Source organism: Ranitomeya variabilis, chromosome 3 (genome assembly GCF_051348905.1).
Source record: "Ranitomeya variabilis isolate aRanVar5 chromosome 3, aRanVar5.hap1, whole genome shotgun sequence".
NCBI lineage: Eukaryota > Metazoa > Chordata > Amphibia > Anura > Dendrobatidae > Ranitomeya > Ranitomeya variabilis.
In genome coordinates, this window is record NC_135234.1 from 160,903,442 (window position 1) to 160,927,355 (window position 23,914).

The window sequence follows — 23,914 nt, forward strand, 5'->3', positions numbered from 1 at the left end:
GCAGTGTGCCGACTCCCAATGTTCAAATGTACTCACATCTTACAGACACGTGTACAATTGAAGCACTGCCTGCCGGGTCAGAGCGCCGCCAGCAGTATGATCATTTCATGTGATCACGCTGCTTACGTCACTCCCCTCAGATCGGTGGTAAGTGCTCCACTTAGTGGAGCTGAAGACACCAAAGATAGGAGGGTGGTATTTACTGCTCGCAGGGGTATTTAATTCCCTGGGGGGTGTTTACTGTTTATATTTATATGTTTTTACTGTGTGTGGGGCTATTTAGTTTGTGTGTGTTGTAGTTACTAGATGTGGGTGGTGTTTACTGGAAGGGGGTGCATTTACTGTGTGTGTGTTGTATTTAGCGTGTGTGTGTATGAGGGGGGTATTTACTGTGTGTTGGAGTATTTACTGTGCGTGCGTGTATTTACTGTGTGTGGGGGGTATTTACTGTGTTTGTGGAGGGTATTTACTGTGTGTGGGGAGGATATTTACTGTGTATGTGGGGAGGGTATTTACTGTGTATGTGGGGAGGGTATATAATGTGTGTGGGGAGGGTATTTACTGTGTGGGGAAGGTATTTAATGTGTGTGTGGGGGTATTTACTGTGTGTGTGGTGGGGGTATTTACAGTGTGTGTATGAGGGGGGTATTTACTGTATGTTAGGGGGTATATACTGTGTGTGTGTGAAGGGGTATTTACTGTGTGTGGATATTTACTGTGTGTGAGGGGGTATTTACTGTAATGAGAAGAAGGATATTTACTGTGATGGGGGTATTTAGTAAAGCGGGGCTGGGTGAGATTTTGTGTAACGGGGTATGATTTGAGGACACAATTTTGGGGAGCAAAGGAAGGGACAGGTGCAGACAAAATATGGGGAGTGGGAGAAATTTGAACACATAATATGAGGAGGAAAGTATGAGATGGGGCATGTATGGGGGGTGGGTGCAGACACAGTATGGTGAGTGGTGGCATGAGTGTGGATACAGTATGAGGAGTGAGGGAAAAATGTATGAGGACACAGTATGGGAAGTGAGGGTGATGGGTTGGGTGCAGAGACAGTATGGGAAGTCAGAGGGATGTGTGAGGAGGCAGTACGGCAAGTGAGAAGGTAAATGTATGAGGAGGGAGCAGGAAACGTGCAAGGAGACAGTATGGTGGGAAAAAGTGAGAGTGGGCACAGAATAGAGACTGAGTAGTGTTGGGGGTGTAGCATTGGGGAACAGTGTAAGGGCATAGCCAGGAGGCAACAATATACCAAGAAGGGGGAGTGAGATAAGGGGGCACAGTACAGAGACTAGGCCCTATAGGGGTGACTCAGTGTGAGAGAACAGCATGAAGTATGGAAAGGAGGGGGCAGTGTGGAGAGCATGTACCATAAGAGGGACAGTGTGTGGCCATATTTTGTGCAGGGAATATAGTGAGGGGCAATTATTTATTCAGGGGCTCAGGATAAGGCAGATATTTTTATTCAGAAGCATTATAATGACATTGCTATCTTGAAGGGTATCGTGTGGGGATATGCTACACAAGACCGGAGAAGATGGAAGTCTGCAGAGACAGCTGTGGATGAGAAAACTCATGGAGTCTGGACAAGATGATGAAGAAATGAAAGGGAATGACTCCAGAGACGACGTTATCTATAAGGTACCTGGATGTAAATGTTTTTGTTATAGTGACTAATTCTCATATTTTTATTTATGTTAGGGATATTAAAGGGGTTGTCCAACTTTGTGATGAGTCTGCAGTCATTCTATGTGACTGCAGATTTCTGAATTCTCACAGTGCACACACTGCACATTCTCTCGTGCTGGTGATTTGCATACATGTGGTCACGTGCTGACAAGACATGGGTGGCCTCACTCAATGAAAATGAATTGAGCGAGGCCGGGCATGTCTAGTGGCCAGAAGTATCCAAGTCACTTACTTGTGCAAAGGAGAATCCTAAATGTGTGCAGTGCCTGCGCTGTGGGAATTCAGAAGCCTGCAGCCACCTATAGTGACTGTAGACTTTCATCTCAAACCTGGACGCACCCTTTAATTATAAAAAGAAGCCCTGCAGCCAATCCTAACAGCCTGAAATATACTCACTGTCAGGATTCAGCTCTGCAGGTTCCAGTGGTCATCACTTGGCTGCTTCACTTATATGTGATTTCCATACTGTTAGGTAACCATGAGCTTCTCTTCCTGCTTCTCTCAGTTTTTTACTGAACATTGAATTAGGGAGAGCAGCTCGTCGGCACGTGACTAAGTGTGCAAATCGCATATGTGCTTGGGGAGGTGGGGGCGCTAAACTGAATTCTTGTCCCGGGTACCAGTAAACCTAGATACACCTCGGCAACAGTTAACAGCTGCCGGCCAATCACAGGCCAGCAGCTGACCTCAGCGAGCATGTCGCCGAAGTATGACGTCACTGTACTGTTATACACTGGAACGACGCTGCACGCCTCAGCCGAATTGTGGGTGAGGACATCGCTGAAGCTCGGCCAGGTAAGGAAAAACTTTTTTTTTGTAAACCCACGGTATGGGGCACATTATACCGGTATGGGGGTGCATTATACTACTATGGGGGGTGAGGGGGAAAGGGGATCCATTATACTGCTATGAGGCTGCTGCATTTTATACTCCTTTGGGGCTGCTGCATTATACTATATATAACTATGGGGTGCATAACACTTTATAGGAGGACTATGAGGTGCATTTTACTACAATGAAGTACTATGGGCTGCATTATACTTTATCGAGGACTATGGGCTGTGCATTATACTTTATGGATGACTATGGAGGTGCACTTGATTATACTACGTGGATGACTATGAACTGTGCAGTATATTATATAGAGGACTATGGGGGTGCATTATATTCTAAAGAGGACTATGGGGGTGCATTATACTTCTTATATGGACCCCATGACTTCTATATAAGCCCCTGATGAGTATAATGGTTTATTTTCTTTTATACATTACAGAATAACTGCAGAATGGGGGACAAATATATACCAAGATGGGGCACCGGATAATTACGCCACTGAGGTCAGACTATACAACATTGCAATAAAGCTATAGTGTGCAAAATGAATAGGGAAAATGTGAATTTGGGTAGAAAATATTTTGGCATGGTGGGGGGCCCCATTTGAAAGTTTGCACCGGGGCCCATAATTTTGTAGTTACGCTACTGGGTAGTACAGTATGTCCCTGGGCTTGTGGGAAGAATTTTGTCTTTTGTTACATCAACTGAACTGACTTAGTATGTTACCTTTTTACTTAATCCACATCCCTTCTATGTTGACAGTATAGTATAACATACAGGATTCTTCCTAAATGCGTTTCATGGTCCAGGGACATGGCGCTTCATCAGCTCATCACCCTTCCCTGCAATGTGATTGTGGGGTGCCGATGGGCTGCCATGGCACGGGTAAGGGGTTCGCTGAAGGCCTCAATAGCTGCCTGTCAGGGAACCAGTGACTAACCTGTCCAGGTCCGGACACGAGTCCCGCACAGCGCAGAATCGGATGGGTAAATAGCTCCTGTAGACACAGAACAGCATGGTCACAGGTCTGCAGGACCTGCTTCACGTGATCGCACGAGGAGGGGTCGGGACGGGGCCAGCCGTCGGAGCTTCCGTGGCGATCAGCAGAGCACCAGGGGTACTACCAGGGGGCTACTGGCTGGAAAGCCGACAAGCTTTTAAACAGAAGAATAACCGGGTACAAGCGGGTGTCAGGAAACCGAGTGGATATAACCGGAGCTGAAGGAAACAACCAAAAGGGAAGTCAGAAACCAAGTCAGGGTCAGAGAACCAGATAATCCACAGACAGAACCTAATTGACAGGCAAGTACAAAGTGGGGGACAGGCCAGGTCAAAACGGGATGCAAACTCATAAGGCAGGCACAAGGCACAAACACACAAGCGTACAGGGGTCACTTAACTCAGCCGAGGGCAGAAGTATAACTGACAAGGATGCAAGCCTCCAATGGCTATAAAAAGACCTCCCCTATCCAAAGGGATGCCACCAGCATTAACCCACGAGGCCCCTGCTCAAATCCTACCATAGGATCATGACAATGTTGATACTACTGTAAGCTCATCCACAGGCTTAAATTCATAGGAAACTATAATTTTAGCTTTATACTGTAGTATAGCAGTGTATAGAACAAGTTTTCACAAAATTCAAGTTCAAGTTCCTTAAAGGGACTAAAAAACAAAGCAAAACAAATGATTTCAAAAACATGAAAATTAGAATCAGCGTCTTTTTCCTCCTTTAAAGAGAAAGAAAAAGCTATACATATTTAATATTGCCATGACTGCAAAAGTCTATGAAAATAGAAAATGAATTAAGCCATATGGTAAAAGGTGTAAATAAAGAAAAAATTAAGTGCCAGAATTGTGATTTTTTTGGTCTTCATAATTCCACCAAAAAATGCAAGAACAAGCAATCAAAAGATTTGATGCACCCCAAAATCGTACCAATAAAAATGTCAGCTTGCTATGCAATAAACTGCCTTTTACACATCTCCATTGTCGAAAAAATGAAAACACTATGGTGACATGGACCAAATTTTTTTCTTATTGACCTGTAGAAACATGTATCTACTTCATTTTTACTGCACAATGCACTACATAAAAACAAAGCTAAAAAAAACAATAGCGCCTATTTTATCATAACAACTAACTTGAGTTACGGCTCTTGGGAGAAGGTGAAGAAAAAAACAAATGCACAAAACAGAAAAATCACCCGGTCATGAAGGGGTTTATAGGATCAGACCAATGACAGTAAGTGATGGCCTCAGGTCACCACCAGCTCCTTTCCGCACAAGACATTGAGCATGTCCAGAAAACTAGTATAGACGTCAATACATTTTCCAGTCTATTGTATTAAAACGTTTATGTGGATACTGTAGAACAAAACTATGAATGTTGTTAAAGCAAAGTAGCTACACAGGCAAGATGTCTGCCTCCATAATAATGTCAAAAAAATCAGAAAAATACATGTCAGTAGCTGCTTTAATCAGTGTAAATATAGGTAATATGTTATTTTTAATTATTGGAACTTTAAAAAAAAAGACATGGAAATCTCATTGTGATAGCAAACTGCATAAAATGTTATTATAGGAATCATTATATCGTGAGGGTTATGGCTCTCCTGTCTTGTCATACCCTTATTGTACGTGTAATCTTACTTGTGTCAGAGAGATTTCCATTTACATTAATGGCCGTGAGAGTGTCATAATCAATAATGATTGAGTGTCGAACTAAAGAAGGTGAGAGTGATGGAAAGAGGTGAGAGTGAAGGAAATGAAGAACGCACAACCTGCTGTGTGATCCTTCCTATTTGTACAGTATAGTAGTAGGGGGGAACTGAAGTTCTGCACTCATGTGAAATCTTGAAACCTATCCATTAAGTCCCAAGTGCCTGACAATGGGCCAGGGGTGACAGTCTCTGAATTATTTTATATTGATTTTACCTTTTTTTCCTTTAACAAAGTCTTCACAGGAGCTGAGCAGCTTAATGAACCGTTTCAAAAGAGATTTAAAAAGAAATGTAAACCTAATCTCAGCTTCTGAGGGAGAGTGCCAGAAAGTCATTAAATACAATGGGATTGTAGAGACCTCTACAGTGAAGTCATGCAATTTTGCACAGGACTTTTTGGCTCATCATTTTATTCAGCACTTTCTTTGTTACAACATAAAAGTAAAGATAAAGTCTTGTAGAACAATTTGGATGTGCCACCCACTCTGCAGTTCCTGCTGCTATGTAACAACTGAAACAAACAAAAAGCACAAATAAAACTTTTTATTTTCAATACAATTATAATTTTTTCGCTCCTTTCATTTGGTGTTGGTGCTGTGTGGCAGCCATTGCTGCTGTGGTGCTGTGCCCTGGAGCCGGGGGGCTTTGCCTTGCAGCATGGGTGCTCCCCCCGCTGGCGTTCCCTCGCTACAGCAGCAGTCCGTGCATGGCACCACACCTTTTAGGTCAGGGATGTACTGAGAGATTCACCGTGATATGGCAGTGGGCTTCTCACAATCTGATCAGAATTTTACACTAAGAACCTCATGTTAATTTTTGTAAATTTGTGCTTAGTCACTCACAATAGATCTGTATATGATTTTCGGATATTCGATCCATGTCTTTTTTTCTAGAGTTAAAACATGTTTTAAATATCTAAAATTTGATTCTGTTATATGCAGATTTCATCCTAAAGGGCTATGGTATATTTAATAGTGTAATATAAAGGCAATCTGTCATCAGGTTTTTGTTATGTAATCTGAGAGCAGCATGATATAGGGACATAGACCCTGATTCCAATTATGTGTCACTTACTGAGCTGCTTTTTTAAAAAAAAAAAAATAAAATAAAATCAGTGTTTTCCCTGCTGCAGATCTAGCAGTTCTCTGAATGCTGAGCACTGTATAACCCAGCCCACATCACCGATTGGCTACTTTCTATGTATTTTTCTTCTATGATGGTGGTTTTATTCTTATAATACAAGCAAACGTTTAATGTACTTGGTTTCATTCCTGAGCTTTGCAGGATCTGCCATACCACACTAGTACTATCCAGGGAACCATAAACAAGACTATATATTAATACTGACTTCCATTATCGAACATGAAAGTGTGTCACAATGGGTTTAGTGCCTGTCAGCCTAATATGCTATTGATTCCAAAGAGTGTCAGTGCCTGAGACAAGAAGTAACACTAGATAACACTTACTAAACCCTAATTGTAGGTGGCTGAAGCCAATAATCTTTTTCAGGAAGCATTACATTCGGCATAAATAATATAAAGTGCATATATTTGTGCTATTCCTGAGACACAGCTAAAGACAGTCACCTAAATATCCAGATGGTTTTTTTAAGTATGGAAACACAGATAACGGGTGATGAGAGTTACAATTTTCAGCTTTCAAAAATAAATATTTACATTAGGAAATCCTCCACAATTGCTGAAACATTTCTGACCAACAGAATCAATTTCCATCAGTTCGGAGATGGTCACTGATTAGCTGGACTTGTGGATGTGGGGATCTGTATATGGACATTTTTAAAGGGGTACTGAGCCACCTCTTTTTAGTATTAAGCCCCTCATATTGTTTGTAACATGTCAACTACATCGAACATCATCGTCAGACATCAGCTCTCTATGCCTGCTGGTGGCACCAACAGAGGGATCACTTGCTGTGATACTGGGCAGCGTTTGTTTAGCCCCACGACACAATTTAGATTGCTGTTGGCAGAACGATGGTTTGGCTTATCAATTGGCCAGGAACTATCTTGTTCAAGTCTCTCTTACAAAGGAGCGCCCAGGTGGCCGATCGCTCCCCTTTTATCTAAGAGAGAACCACTTTCAAGCATTGCTGGCTGTGACTTCTCTTCTCTTGAAGATCTAAATCTTTGGCAGTATGTGTATGGAGGTGGAGCAAGCTAGCGGTCCCTCTTGTGTGTCTGGGCTGGAACTGTCGGGGCTGTCACCATTATTCCGCGGGGGGGGAAAGAGATTTCTGACTGGAGCAGTCCACAGGACACCTGACGGGTGGGGGCAGATCCGACTTAAATAGCGGTGTGTGTGGGAAGACGGGGCTTTTGGCGGGGAACTAAAGGGTTGACTCCCTTTAAACTGACCCACGCCAGCTATCCATGCCTTCATACCTGGTTAGCAAGTCCATCCTGACTGGCGACACACAGCTCAGAGAGACCTCCGCACCGTACAGTGACTGGTACAGAGTCCATAGCATTGTTCCGCTGACCACCGCGGAAGCACCGCCCAGCCATATCCCTGCGGTGCCCACTGAGAACCGGCCTGCTCCTGAGGCTGTGACCGCTGGACTGTGTACCTCTTCTGCGACCTTGTCTACTGAACTGTTTGCTTTGTGCGCTGTGCTGCGAACCTACACCTCCACAACATCTCGTGCCCGTACCAGGAGACCACGTGCCGAAGGACCTGGAGGATTCATCACTGCGAGGAGACAGTGCATCGCCTTTCTGCGGGACCGGATCGGAGACATCTCGTGCCGGCTGCTGGCCACCGAGGGATCTTCAAGTCACCTTCCACCAAGGCCCAGAGAATGATAAGTTAAACTACTGTTACCTTTATTATTGTACCCCCCTGCTTAACCTACTACTGTTTTATATAAAAACACCTGTTAACCCTTGCTCTGCCTCCTGTGTGTCACTGCATCCTACGCACCTGCTAGTTTCCTACATATGAAATCAGACATGCCGGATCCCAGTCTCCCCAGACAGTCATCTGTCCTGGGCCCCATACACATTAGACTAGCAGCCGAACCCATCAACATCATTGGATTTAGTGTAATGTGTATTGCGGCCTTTAATCCTGCCAATGAGAGCGCCCAGCCCCCTATATAAATTCTCACCCTCCAGCCACCTTTGCCAGCTTTGGTATTCTTATACTACCTGTCCCTGGAGGTCTGATATTAGATTAATATTCTGTATTTTAACCCCCTTATGTGTTTGACAATCCCTGTGATTACCCCTAGATACACTTCTGGATTGACCCTTTGACTGCCTGACTTTTCTCTGTGCCTGTTGTTTTTGGACTGTTCTCCTGGAATCTGACACTGAAACATCTTACTTTAATTTTGGTTTCAGGTTTTGTTCTTGTTGGTTTCTCTGTCTCTGGTACTGAACCAGCTGGTTTAGATCTTCCCTGAACTTAAACCAGCCAGTAGCTACTGTACTTCATGAATGCAACCAGGGATTTCTGCAGCGTAGGCCAGATTTTTATATAAGAGTTCAAGGGTAGAAACCTAGATTCGCCTGGATCCTGCCAAGCAACATGGTTTGTGTAACGTTGATAAAATGGATTAAGTTGACTGATCTCTCACAGTTTCCATTCAAATGATGCCAAGTGTCCAATGCGGGAGAAGTTCCCTGTTCAACCACATAAATGAGAGCCCAAAGCAAGGATCACCTCTATGACATCAATATGCCCTAACATTCACTTAGGAAGTGTGCATATTATTATTATTATTATTATTTATTGTTGTTATTATTATTAGTACTATTGTTATAACAGATAACACAAATGCAAACTAAAAATTAGGTAATGCATCCTATGATTTTATATGGCTCCCAGTTCTGGATTTTTAGGAGCTTGCAGGGAAAAAACAAATGGGTGCTTAGACTTTCCGGGCATCTTCTTCAAGAATTTCAAAGTTGTGACTTCTATTGAACAGGATTTTATGCCTACCTCTAGTAGTAAAACTTGGACAACATATAAGAATTAATAGTAAGAAGTCTAACAGACAGTCCTGCTATGCCTGTATATGCAACATGTCTTGTGATTGAAGGCATGGGATATAGAATATTTTAGGGATATTTCCACAATATCATTATTTTTCACAAACCACAGTAAATGCATACTTATTGTTAATAGTATACAGCTTAAACTCAACATAATGTTACTTTCTTGGAACGTTTTCTCTTTTTTCATATCTATCCCTCTGAGCATCCAGATTCACATAGCTGGATGGGTGGTCCCAGTCTTATGCTGATAAAATTACATTTCCCAGCAACACTTGCTTGTCCTCATTACTATAGACCCCCTCACTTTCCTTTTCTCTTTTTAGTCCCATTCTGAGTTATCATCAATGTAATCTAAGTGTAGAATTCATCTTGTGCTCTGTGCACCTCATGCCCCTGTACAGTACCCTGCCTGAACAATTATATCTTCTGTCATCTACATTTGTATAGCTGCCTGTGTGATCTCACATCAGTTTTAGTTGGTTTCTCTGAGACATTAATTCCCCTGCATTCCTCCACAATGGAGCTTGCAATAACTAGGCAGTGTAGGGCAGAGCTGTGTTTGTTACCTGCTACTGACAGACCAGTGATGTGAAACTGCAAATGCTGCTGTGTTGATGCATATGGAAGATTATATTTTGCCATATGCATGAAAAACATTTGCAGCTTCACATCATTGATCTGTCATTAGTAGTGTTGAGCATTCCGATACCGCAAGTATCGGGTATCGGCCGATACTTGCGGGTATCGGAATTCCGATACCGAGATCCGATACTTTTGTGGTATCGGGTATCGGTATCGAAACAACATTAATGTAAAAATGTGTAAAAGAGAGAATTAAAATAAAAAATATTGCTATACTCACCTCTCCGACGCAGCCTGCACCTTACCGAGGGAAGCGGCAGCGTTATTTGTTTAAAATTCGCGCTTTTCTTTCCTTTACGTGAAGTCCCGGCTTGTGATTGGTTGCGTCGCAGTCACATGGGCGACGCAACCAATCACAGCAAGCCGTGACGTAATTTCAGGTCCTTAAGGATTTTAAAATTACGTCCCGGCTTTGTGATTGGTTGCGTCGCAGTCACATGGGCGACGCAACCAATCACAAGCCGTGACGTCACGGGAGGCTAAACACGCGCGCATTTTATTAAAATGCGCGCTTGTCCAGCCTCCCGTGACGTCCCGGCTTGTGATTGGTTGCATCGCGGTCAACCAATCACAAGCCGGGAGGCTGGACACGCGCGTGGAGCGCCCCCACACCGCCGCAGGGCCGAGGGGTACCCGGAGCCGGGCCTCTGGTTCTCAGTCTCGGGGTTGTCACGGTGGCTAGACCCGGTCCGTGGCCCTGTCCGTCAGTGGGGGACGTCCGGTGAAATAGGTGGTAATAATGGTAGCGATGTAACGGTGCGGTTGTGGGGTGTAAGTCGCGGTAAATAACGAGGACACCAGTTTGCAGTCTCTTTACCTCTTTACTGGAGATCTCTGAGTCCTCAGTCCAGAATACGGTTCACCAGGCTGCGCAAGTCCGGCCGGTCCAATGGCACCTCCAGAGCCCTCCTCTCAGGTGGAAATCTGTGCCTTCCTTCTAGCGCTATGTGTTGTAGTCCTTCCCTGCTGTGCTCACGGAAAGTGACCCCACAACGGTTGTGTCTGTTTCTTAAGTTCCCTCACAACTCGATTTGATGTTCCTCTGTAATCCACCCCTTCCCTGTATTCAGGTTGGAATGGCACCCGTTTGTCAGGTAGGCCTGGAGTTCTTCCGGGACCCTAGAGACGCCCCTCTCCCGCAATTGCCCCCCAAGACTTCATAGGTGATATGTGGTAGACAGCCAGCCTGAGACCGACTGCCCTGCCGCTGTTTGGAGTATGGCTTGAAGCTGTATTCTAATCCACTCCCTCGGCGTTCCGGCCACCGGTATTGCGCCTCAGCAAGGTGCTGCCTCTTTCAGCACAACCCCTGCTGGTATTCTCCTTCTGCTTGATCTCGTTTCTCACTCAGCACAATCTGTCTCGCTTCTAGTCCTTTCCTGAGTCCCGCCGCTTCCAGGAGCCTGCGCGGACCCGTTACGTTCTTCCAATGCCAAGCCTCTGCCAGGATCCCACCCCTGGCAGAGACCCTACAGTCTCTCCCTTCACAACACCCCCTGCCACAGGGTGTTGCTCCGTTCAATCCCGTCAGCGTTCTCTCTAACTTTCTGCCTGACCCCCAGTTTACCCACTATGGTGGGGAGTGGCCTAATGAATAGCACCCTTAGCTCCCCCCGGAGGCCCAGCTGTGAAACATATTGGTGTCTGTGATACCTGATTGGAGGAACTCCTTCGGTGCCATCGAACGTACCATGGCTCCCCTTAGCGGCGAAGCCACAGTACTGCAACGACCAGAACTCTGGGGCGCTGCACTCCCCCCTGGTTAAACACAGTACTCCGGGACTGGGAAGAAAAACAACAATACAGATTAGTAAACAGACATACAATTTTGTTGAGTGCAAAACAATAAGTATACTTGAACAGGCTTCCCTTTATGGGAGGTGAGGACACTTTTAACGTTACAAACATAGTCAACATTATGAATTACAGGCTATGCATAACTCCTGTTACCCAACCGGGTATTCTACTTAGTGCAAATTCTGGAACAATAACTTAACATTGCCTTTAGGAAACATACACTCTTAGTTTACCAAAGGCCTTCCTATAATCACATTACAGGGTAAGGTAACTTCACATTCTCCTACTTTGAACCTGCAGGACCGCCTGTCCCTATGGCACCAGACCTACTGCCTCTCCTTTCTTTTACAGGACCGCCCTGTTCATCCAGGGCCTACTGCCTTTCTCTACTATACATGGTATAGACATAACATTCCTTTCGTTTAAAGAACTCTGAGCCAGCTCTACTCGGCTCCTTTAAGGACTCACTCTCTAACCCCTACGGGTTCACTCTCTGTCCTTAGTAACAAAGTAACTTTCAATGGGGACGCGGGGTTTACCTTCTATCCTCACCTTCATTATTACTTTGCTCACTTTCAACTATGCAGACCTCTATCTCTACCCCTACGGGCTCTCTGCATCTTTTCTTTCTGCAAAACATTATTTAGATTTCACATTTCAACAAATTCAACACATATAACTTAGCATGTAAAACAGTCACATTTCTTTTCAAGGCATCATTATGGCATTACTGTTCTGCAACAGTATCTCTCTCAAGTTCAGTTTCTCACATCCCCTTTAAGAGGAGACCAAGTCTTTCTAAGGTAGCTCGTCTTCTCAGCCTACCGGCCCATGCAAAGGTTCCGGTATGGTATCTTCGCAAAGTGTCTTTAACTAGAACCGGTAGGAAAGATATCTTCACAAAGTGTCTTTGACTCAAACAAATAGGGCAAATATCTTCGCAAAGTGTCTTTGGCTAAAACCAGTAGGGAGCACCTTTAAGAAGGTGCAAACTATTTACAAGGGAAGTTCGAATCATGCACAGTCCATGATTTCTGCAGTTTGTATAACTTTGTGCAAAAACTTCAAGAAAAGGAAAACAAACAAAGAGGATCCCGGGTCAACAGAGGGATCCATTAACCCTGGGCGGGTTTAGCAGCAACTTAAAGGAATAAAAGACAAACAGTAACTATTTACATTTTCATGGTATCGAGGTTTATTCTTCTTCTGGTGGCTTGGGTTCCTGAACCCCGACCACTGTAGCACGGACACCAGCGGCAAGCTCCGCAGGGACCACCTGGTCGCCTGCTGTCTGAATTTGAAGCCTAACTCTGTCGGCAAGTTCAGGAGCTGCTACAAAGCGTACAGTAGAAACAGTAACAAGGTCTGGCAGCCCTGGATTGACCACAGTTGGGGCCACAGGTGCCATTCTCTCAGACTCGTATCGCTGAACTTTCCGGGCACGCCATCCTTGTGTGTTCCAGTGACGGGTATACGTCACCTGATCCCCCTCCCGGAGTGGTTCACCTTCTCGATCACAGCAGGGAGTCTCCACATCGTAGCCGGCAACGAAGATGCCAGTAGGTAGACCTGACTCCCAAATGGAACCCCACCCCTTCTTTGGGTGGAATGCCGCCACCGTCCCTCGCCTGACAGCATCCGTCCCATCATAGATCATTTTTTTGCTCTGCAGTTCCCGTCTTTCAACTTCGGTGCGCTGTCCCCAATGCTGGAGCACGCATTGTTTGTATTGGTCCCAGGTAAGTATCGCAATAGTGAGACCTTCCATTGGAATCCCATCCTGCTCGACCCAGGGAACATCCCATCGGAACATCACCCCTCCTGGGTCCATTTCTATGGGCTCTCCCCACCTGGTTGGCAATGGTGGTAACAACTTCCCCAACGCGCCGGGGGTGAGAACCGCCCGGTCGATTGTAAACGCGGGGTTACTGTTGTGGGGAGGATCGGTCGGGAGAGCAGAACCGTCCAGGGGAGTAGGGGCGCCGCCCATACCTGCGCCTGATGTGGTTCCACCGGCGTTGCTCCGGTCCGTTAACGAGGACGCTAGAGTCTGCTGCAGCCCGGACCGGGGCTCCTCCAATGGGATGCTCGGATTCGGCTCCGCTGGCCGTGGTTCCTCCTCCTCTAACTCCGAGGTCGGGATTGGTGGACGCAACTCCGCTGTTGGGTCCGCAGGCTTCCGGTCCATCTCCGTTGAAGAAGGGCAGGCCGGAACTGCTTCTTCCTCGCTCAGGCACTCGCCGTTCATCATCGCTGCCTGATAGTCGGTGGCAGTGCATGCACCTAACTCCGCCATTTCTCTGAGGTTGGGCTTCTCCGTCACCAGCCTCTCGCCGTTGCATATCAAGGGGTGTTTCTCTTCTGCTTTGGGGCAGGTCATTCCTCTGCAGCCAGAAGTGCAGGGGGCGGTAGCCATTTCTCGCGCCACACTGGGAGTCTCCGCCCATAACACGCCCTCCTTCCCCTTGGGTGTAGCAATGGCGGCGCCTTTTGGCGGGAACTTTTGGCGGCTAATGGCGCAGCACAGTCTTACAATAAAGTACAGTCCAAGCACAGTAAATCACAGTCTCTAGGCACACATGACCTGATTCTTCAGGCTTAAGTAGATCCTGTTCGTGACGCCAAGTTGGAGCGCCCCCACACCGCCGCAGGGCCGAGGGGTACCCGGAGCCGGGCCTCTGGTTCTCAGTCTCGGGGTTGTCACGGTGGCTAGACCCGGTCCGTGGCCCTGTCCGTCAGTGGGGGACGTCCGGTGAAATAGGTGGTAATAATGGTAGCGATGTAACGGTGCGGTTGTGGGGTGTAAGTCGCGGTAAATAACGAGGACACCAGTTTGCAGTCTCTTTACCTCTTTACTGGAGATCTCTGAGTCCTCAGTCCAGAATACGGTTCACCAGGCTGCGCAAGTCCGGCCGGTCCAATGGCACCTCCAGAGCCCTCCTCTCAGGTGGAAATCTGTGCCTTCCTTCTAGCGCTATGTGTTGTAGTCCTTCCCTGCTGTGCTCACGGAAAGTGACCCCACAACGGTTGTGTCTGTTTCTTAAGTTCCCTCACAACTCGATTTGATGTTCCTCTGTAATCCACCCCTTCCCTGTATTCAGGTTGGAATGGCACCCGTTTGTCAGGTAGGCCTGGAGTTCTTCCGGGACCCTAGAGACGCCCCTCTCCCGCAATTGCCCCCCAAGACTTCATAGGTGATATGTGGTAGACAGCCAGCCTGAGACCGACTGCCCTGCCGCTGTTTGGAGTATGGCTTGAAGCTGTATTCTAATCCACTCCCTCGGCGTTCCGGCCACCGGTATTGCGCCTCAGCAAGGTGCTGCCTCTTTCAGCACAACCCCTGCTGGTATTCTCCTTCTGCTTGATCTCGTTTCTCACTCAGCACAATCTGTCTCGCTTCTAGTCCTTTCCTGAGTCCCGCCGCTTCCAGGAGCCTGCGCGGACCCGTTACGTTCTTCCAATGCCAAGCCTCTGCCAGGATCCCACCCCTGGCAGAGACCCTACAGTCTCTCCCTTCACAACACCCCCTGCCACAGGGTGTTGCTCCGTTCAATCCCGTCAGCGTTCTCTCTAACTTTCTGCCTGACCCCCAGTTTACCCACTATGGTGGGGAGTGGCCTAATGAATAGCACCCTTAGCTCCCCCCGGAGGCCCAGCTGTGAAACATATTGGTGTCTGTGATACCTGATTGGAGGAACTCCTTCGGTGCCATCGAACGTACCATGGCTCCCCTTAGCGGCGAAGCCACAGTACTGCAACGACCAGAACTCTGGGGCGCTGCACGCGCATTTTAAAATTTTAAAATGCGCGCGTGTCCAGCCTCCCGGCTTGTGATTGGTTGACCGCGACGCAACCAATCACAAGCCGGGACGTCACGGGAGGCTGGACAAGCGCGCATTTTAAAATGTGCGCGTGTCCAGCCTCCCGGCTTGTGATTGGTTGACCGCGATGCAACCAATCACAAGCCGGGACGTCACGGGAGGCTGGACAAGCGCGCATTTTAAAATGCACGCGTGTCCAGCCTCCCGGCTTGTGATTGGTTGACCGCGATGCAACCAATCACAAGCCGGGACGTCACGGGAGGCTGGACAAGCGCGCATTTTAAAATGCGCGCGTGTCCAGCCTCCCGTGACGTCACGGCTTGTGATTGGTTGCGTCGCCCATGTGACTGCGACGCAACCAATCACAAAGCCGGGACGTAATTTTAAAATCCTTAAGGGCCTGAAATTACGTCACGGCTTGCTGTGATTGGTTGCGTCGCCCATGTGACTGCGACGCAACCAATCACAAAGCCGGGACGTAATTTTAAAATCCTTAAGGACCTGAAATTACGTCACGGCTTGCTGTGATTGGTTGCGTCGCCCATGTGACTGCGACGCAACCAATCACAAAGCCGGGACTTCACGTAAGGAAAGAAAAGCGCGAATTTTAAGCAAACAACGCTGCCGGTTCCCTCGGAGAGGTGAGTATAGCAATATTTTTTATTTTAATTCTTTCTTTTACACATTAATATGGTTCCCAGGGCCTGAAGGAGAGTTTCCTCTCCTTCAGACCCTGGGAACCATCAGGAATACCGTCCGATACTTGAGTCCCATTGACTTGTATTGGTATCGGGTATCGGTATCGGATTGGATCCGATACTTTGCCGGTATCGGCCGATACTTTCCGATACCGATACAAGTATCGGACGGTATCGCTCAACACTAGTCATTAGCAGTCAACAAACACAGCTCAACTTCTCTTACCCCTCCATACAGAGCCTCATCCTGCTGGATATCACTCATTTTATTCCCTCTATATACAGTCCCATCCCATAGTATATCACTTCTCTCAGCCTCTTTACACACAGCCCATGTCTTCTTAGTTATCAGCACACACACATACCACTGCTTCCTAGTATGAGCTCTGCACCTTAATAAAGGAAGCTCCACTCCTTCACATGACATCATCCCTCATTGAAACATACATGATCCAGAACAGAGCTGTGCTGACAGGAAGTCAGCTGAGAGATACTGCACTGTGCATGCTGACCAGGAGCACTGACACTGCTTCAGGACAGTACTAATGGCAACTAGGGGATAAATAGGGCATAATTTGGGGGTTGAAATATGTAAAGCTGGATCGGTTTAAAGTGGAATTATATTTTCACAAATTAATAAATATATAATTACATCATTATATTTCTACATGGTCATTGTGGGAATAATGCTTTAATTAGCCTTAATTGTTTAGTGGAAGAATGAATAGAATGAATAAAATGGGGTAAAATAAGGTTATTTTTTAAGAAAATATTCCACTTAGTTGGGTAATAATAGGATGGGTGAACACTTTAAGCCAGGGAGTATATTAGTAGGATTAATAAACTGCAAAAACTTTGAATCAAATATTAATATAAAGTAGGTTTTATGGGTAAGATAAGTTTCTTTTCTTTATAACTTTGTAACAGCAAAATGTAAATATTACAACTGACCAATAATAATCAAGTAGCACTTGGTAGAAATACGAGCTAGTTGTTGTGTTATGAAGTTGTCTATGTAAATGTTAAAATACTCATTGATTTCCTGTTCCAATGCTTCCTAGGTCTTTTGTTGGCCTATATTTCCTGGTCTCTCTCAAAACGCAGGAAATGGCTTCTCAACTCATCACTAGCCACAGCCGTTGCCCACCTCAGTAATTTGCTGTAGTGGTCACATGTCCTTGTGTTCTGACATCATCAATGCAGCAGAAACTAAGTTAGCTTTTAATCAATTATCCAACCTATGTATACCGTACATCTATTTATGACCAACTGAGACAATTTGATTGTGTCATCAATATACTGTATAATTCAATAAAAAAAAGTAGGATTTTATCATGCACATTATCTATTTAAAGGGTCCCATATATACTTTAGACTGTTGTTGACCGAACCCACCAATGATGATGGGTCTTTCCAACAGTCTGATGTGCGTGGGAGTCACAGACAATTAATTTACATGGGAGGTAAAGATCCGGCATGTCTGATTTAGGAATACCACTACTTTCATTGTATCCAAGACAAATCTAGAAGCAGCTCTATCATAGAGAGCAACACAGGATCATTCGACCAACTGAGAAGGCCTGTGTATGGAAGAAATGGCAGAGAAAGCTGGCAACCGTACCATCATTTAGTTCAACAGGTTAGGCACCAATTGTATCAGCTAGTCCTTGTTTGTTTAGACCGACTCATCTTACACACCTCATTTAATTTCTCAGGATCTCTTCAGGGCAGTACCATCATTTAGCCAACAGTATACTTCATTGATTGATAGTTCTGGTAGAGCAACCGTCTTCCTGCAGATGTGAATGTGCCACTGTGACACATTCAGATCCGACATTGTGCTTGTTCTAAAGTCTGTTATCTCTGAGTTTTAAAATAGAGAAAGCAGTGCCTTTAAAGCCCCACTCCAGTGGGGTTTTTTCAGCTGTGGAGTGGCACTTTAAATGTACAGTGGGGAAAATAAGTACTTAATACACTGCTGCTTTTGCAAATTTTCCCACCTAGAAAGAATGGAGAGGGTTGTAATTTTTATCGTAGGTATACTTCAACTGTGAGAGACTGAATATAAAAATAAAAAATAGAAAATCACATTGTATGATTTTTACATAATTAAATTTCATTTTATTGTATGAAATAAGTATTTGATCACATATCAACCAGCAAGAATTCTGGCTCTCACAGACCTGTTAAAGAAAGTCGACAATGACCAAATGGATGATCCAGAGAAGGCATAGGAGAAGGTCATGTGTTCAGATGAGACCAAAATAGAACTTTTTGGTATCAACTCTACTCGCCAGTGAGTACAACCTCAAGAACACTGTACCAACCGTGAAGCATGGTGGCCTGAAACACATAGCCAGGGCAACTAAGGAAGGGCTCCATAAGAAGCATTTCATAGTCCTCGAGTGGCCTATCCAGACTCCAGAACTGAACCCAATAGAAAATCTTTGTAGGGAGCAGAAACTCAAGACTGTCTAGTGACAGCCCCAAAACCTTAAAGATCTGGAGCAGATCTGTATGGATTTGTGGGACAAAAACCCTGCTGCAGTGTGTGCAAACTTGGTTAAGAACTACAGGAAAGGTTTGACCTCTGTAATTGCAAACAGAGGTTACTGTACCAAATAATAAGTTCTATTTTTCTACTGTATCAAATACTTATTTCATGTAAAATGCCAATAAAATGCCAATTGACTATGTAAAAATCATTCAGTGTGATTTTCTGTTTTTTATTTTAGATTTTGTCTCTCACAGTTGAAGTGTACCTATGATAAAAATTACAGACCTCTCCATTCTTTAAACAAAGAAAAACTTGAAAAATCAGCAGTGTATCAACTACTTTTCTAAATTATAAGCCCCCTACCCTTGTTCTTATCCTCATCTTTGGGCGGCTTCACCTTCTACCGATGTCGCTCCGGCACCATCTTCTGCCCGTAACTTCTGACTGTCAAAAAGTCATAAGTTATATCACATGAGTTCAATGAAAGTCTATAAGAGCCAGAATGAGGCTCTCAGAGAGATGTATTGAAAAGTGACCTGCGGCACGCTCCATGAAACACTGAAGCTGCCAGCAGGTCACTTTTTGCCAGAGACCAACTGAAACAACTCTGGAAAAGGATGAAGGCGGCGGCAGCTGAGTATGAGACAGGGGTCATGGGAATTACATTTAAAGCACCACTCCAGCGGTGCAATAAAAATAAAGGCTGGAGTGGTGCTTTAAACAAGTGCAGGGCTCAGCGCTCATAGGTAAAGTGAACAATGATTAGGAGAACTGTTCTGTCAAAGCAGCTAATGGGTGGTGGTTACCACAGGCTTATGGTTTTGCAGGACTAAAAACAGAAGCTCCAGATCAAGAAATGACATGTGTAAGATTGCTCTTACTGAGTGTATTGGGGGACACTCGCTTGGCACGGGATTAATGTAGTCAGGCACGATTTTTTAACACAAAAATAGTCCATGCGGTTTATTAAAGTGTCATAAACCGGGTTATGCACAGTTCATTATGTACATCTCATGAAACACAACAGGCACCAACTGGTGATATTAACTTGCAGCTTTAAACACTTCATTTACGGCTTTGACTCACTGACACTAAACATGCTGGACCTCTCACTTCGCCCAGTTACCATGGGTGTCCGTACGCTGAACAGTTCACCAACGTCCCAAGTCACATACAGCACATATGACTCTGGGTCGCGGTCTCTAATTACGCCGAACCTCACTCCATTCAGTTGCCGTGGAAGACCACACAGTTCATAGAACACCACAAGCACCAACAGTCTGTATAGGTACCTGACGGGAGCTCCTGCTCCACCTGCTGACTCCTTGTCAGTCCACTCCTCCGGGTAAGCTGCCTCACAGGGATCACCAACTTGCCTGGCCAGCACACAATAGTCAGTCCAGACCCACCGAAGGACTGTAGCTTCCCCACACAGTAGCTGTCACTGGCTCTGCAGATCCCGGTCCTCACCTCATGCTGTTCAGGGATCCGGTCCTACTCCCAGGACCTCCCAACACCCAGGTTACACAGGATCACACAGGTGGCCAGTCCGGGTACTATTCAGGACGTCCATCCCCAGCTGAGACCGTCCAATACCCAGGCCACCAGCAGCAAAGTCCCACCGTGTGCTATTCAGGATTCCTACTCCCAGAAAATCCAACACACTGGTATGTGCTCTTCAGGATTCCTACTCCCAGGAAATCCAACACATACTTCCAGGACCTTCAGCACTCAGGTCCAAACACTGGTACCATAGAGGAACATGTGACCCACACCCTGGTCACATTATATACCCTTAACCACTCCCACAGGTGAGAGTGTGGATGTGTGGCTAGTTTGTCCCACCCATCTCACACAACTAGCCTAGTAAGTCTCCCTTGACTATTATACAACACTACACATACTCTTGAGGGACTACAGGTCCCAGAACAACCACATTACATCAGACTTACCACGCAGACTCCCTCTGCGACACATATCGGCCATTCACAACAATGCCAGTCATTGTTTCACCACCATTATTACAACAGATATGCCTCCATGCATATCCCAAGGAGAACACACAGCGCCCCCTAGCTGCCACAGGGGTCACTGCACCACATACCCCCCCTCTGTTCAAACTTGTGGGGTTGAACACCTGTCATACACCTGGGGTCTCTAGACAGATCACACACGTTACCTTGCCCTACCAGTCGAGAGAACCGTCTCAGTTGGTTTTGAGCATCACACATAACCACACCCATGTTGGGTTTACTCCGCCCCCAGCGTTCAACACGTAGGCCTTGAGCTTTGGTCTTTAAGTCACAGTCTGTCTTTGTCACCAAACCTTTAGACACTACACTTTCCAAGTGCGCCCCATTACCCAGCCTTTCTCTCCATGGCCGCCACCCACAGTTGGTGAGTCCCACTTACAGTCGAGGCTAGCAACTGATCTGAGTCTGACCCTCCATCACTATGTCTACTACTGTTCATGTCCCTTAGCTTTGTACATGGAGTAGAACTGCTACTTTCAGATATTCAACCACTTTGTCTCTCTGAACGTCCTTGGCGGTCAGCCATTCCATTATTTGGAGGGTCCCTTTTGTTCCCTTTTCCTTGGGAAGAAGGCGGCCGCCACCTTATGTTCTGCAGCTGTTTATTGACCTGCCGTCTGTACAGTCTTAGCTGCTCTATTTCTTTCAGGTATGCCACGCGATACCCCAGGCGCATCCGGATATTCCCTAGACTCTCTTTGGACCCGACAACAAGGAATGGAACAATCCCATCTTCACCCACCTGGGCCTCGTCATCAGCCGGAATCCTCAGTCTCTTCACACCGGATATACAGTATTCACCATCTCCTGCATCACTTTCCCAAATCTCCCAATGACTTTCGCCACCAGAGCTTTGGGCACTTGGACTGTGTCTTCCACCAAGCCCAGACGACTTTGAGCTTTCCTGGCTTGCTCTAAACGTCGAGTGGCCTCATTATTCCTTAACAGGATCATTTGTTTCGTGCGGAGGCACTGTAGGTGCATATCCCTCAGGACAGCCACCCGATTCACTGTGACTTCCTTAGTCGACAGTATCACCAACTGTTTCGTCTCTAGTGCCCAGTGCACACTACACGCTTCTACTGCCTTTTTAAAGGCCTCATGCACACCTTCACTGGTACATGCATCTTGCGCCTCTTCGGGTAAATCTATCACGCACTTGAAGAGCGGAGTCTCCCTCTCTTCAGGAACAGATGGCTCCTGCTTTGCCATGAACCTTTCCATCAAGGCACCTGTCACAACCGGGTGACTATCTTGTTCCGCTTTTAGCGCCAACTCTTTCTCTGGTAGAGGGCCTCTTAATGCTTCTCTGAGCACTTCCATATCTTCCCTTAGGGTCTTATACACACTTTGCCACATGAACAGGTGATCTCTGAGCTCAGAGACTTCCTTCTCCAGCTCATCCACCCTGTGCTCAGCCACTTGTCTCAGGACTAGGGTTGAGCGACTTTTATTTTTATAGGATCGGGTCGGGTTTCACGAAACCCGACTTTCTCAAAAGTCGGGTCGAGTGAAATCGGCCGATCCTATAAAAAAGTCGGGGTCGGGGTCGGCCGAAACACGAAACCCAATGCAGTGCAATGGGATACTATGGTTCCCAGGGTCTGAAGGAGAGGAAACTCTCCTTCAGGCCCTGGGATCCATATTAATGTGTAAAATAAAGAATTAAAATAAAAAAATATTGATATACTCACCTCTCCGACGCAGCCTGGACCTTACCGCTGGTAACCGGCAGCCTTCTTTGCTTAAAATGAGCGCGCTCAGGGCCTTCCATGACGTCACGGCTTGTGATTGGTCGTGGCCGCCCATGTGACCGCCACGCGACCAATCACAAGCCGTGACGTAATTCTCAGGTCCTAAATTCCTAGAATTAGGAATTTAGGACCTGAGAATTACGTCACGGCTTGTGATTGGTCGCGTGGCGGTCACATGGGCGGCCGCGACCAATCAGAAGCCGTGATGTCATGGAAGGCCCTGAACGCGCTCATTTTAAGCAAAGAAGGCTGCCGGTTACCAGCGGCGATGTCCAGGGGCCTCCGGAGAGGTGAGTATATCAATATTTTTTATTTTAATTCTTTATTATACACTTAAATGTGGATTCCGATACCGATTTCCGATATCGCAAACATATCGGAACTCGGTATCGGAATTCCGATACCAGATTCAGAAGATCGCCGACCTCATGGCCGACCCCACACAGTGGTCGGGTCGGGTTTCATGAAACCCGACTTTGCCAAAAGTCGGCGACTTCTGGAAATGGCCGACCCGTTTCGCTTAACCCTACTCAGGACCCTTTCTCGTTCGACATGTTCTTTCACTGTCTCTTTAATCAGCTCTATTTCGTGATCCTGTTCTTTTTTGGCTAGCACGTGTCACACCATCACTTCTTTAAATATACTTTCAGATGGACACACTTGCTCACCCACACTCTGCTGCATTAGAGTTTTACCTATTTCTTCATTAACAGGTTCAACCCTCTCTTGGGCTTCAGTAGTGACAACCTTAGCCTCGTCCCGATTCACAGGGACTTCAGAGTACTTCACACACTCCAGGTCCTCAGCATCTTCCGTCAAGTCTTCACAAGGTGCAACTGGTTCAGCCCCTTTTCCTTTTTTACGTCTCCGGCGATGGGAGGAAGACTTGCCATTTGTACCTGAGTTAGCCTTACTGCACTCTTTCCCACTGGCGTCATCATCTGAATGGGAGTCACCACCATAGTCTGTCTCACACCTCACAACATGGTGAACCCTCAAGTCACTCTTTAACCGGGTGTCAGCTTTACAGGCTTTATTAACCGTGTCACTTAAAGTCATCTTGGGGTACCCATCAGGTGACATGTCCGTAAGTTGGGCAGACACACCTTCCCCACTGGTCAACCCGTCGTCTGACCCATCAACTTTGGGAGATATAAATGCTTTAAGGTATGCAACCCCACCAGCTGAGAGCCCCCCATTCTCCTGTTGTAAAGAAGCTCCCCTCTCCCATAAGTCTGTGAACAACCTAGAGTCCCGGCCAACTACCACCGGGCAGGGTAAGTTTGAGACTATGGCGACATCATGTATTGCACTATCCCTGGCCATCTTGAGGACCAATCTGGCCACTGGATAGCCGTTAGTATGCCCATGGATGCAGGTGACCCCGACCTTCCTACCGGGCATTT

At 46.3% G+C, this 23,914-nt stretch overlaps 1 protein-coding gene across 7 annotated transcripts in view; it reads right to left on the reverse strand.

The window, feature by feature from the left end:
* The window catches only part of SYTL5 (synaptotagmin like 5), a 408,043-nt gene that overhangs the window by 68,687 nt on the left and 315,442 nt on the right, over positions 1-23,914 (reverse strand). The window lies entirely within an intron of this gene.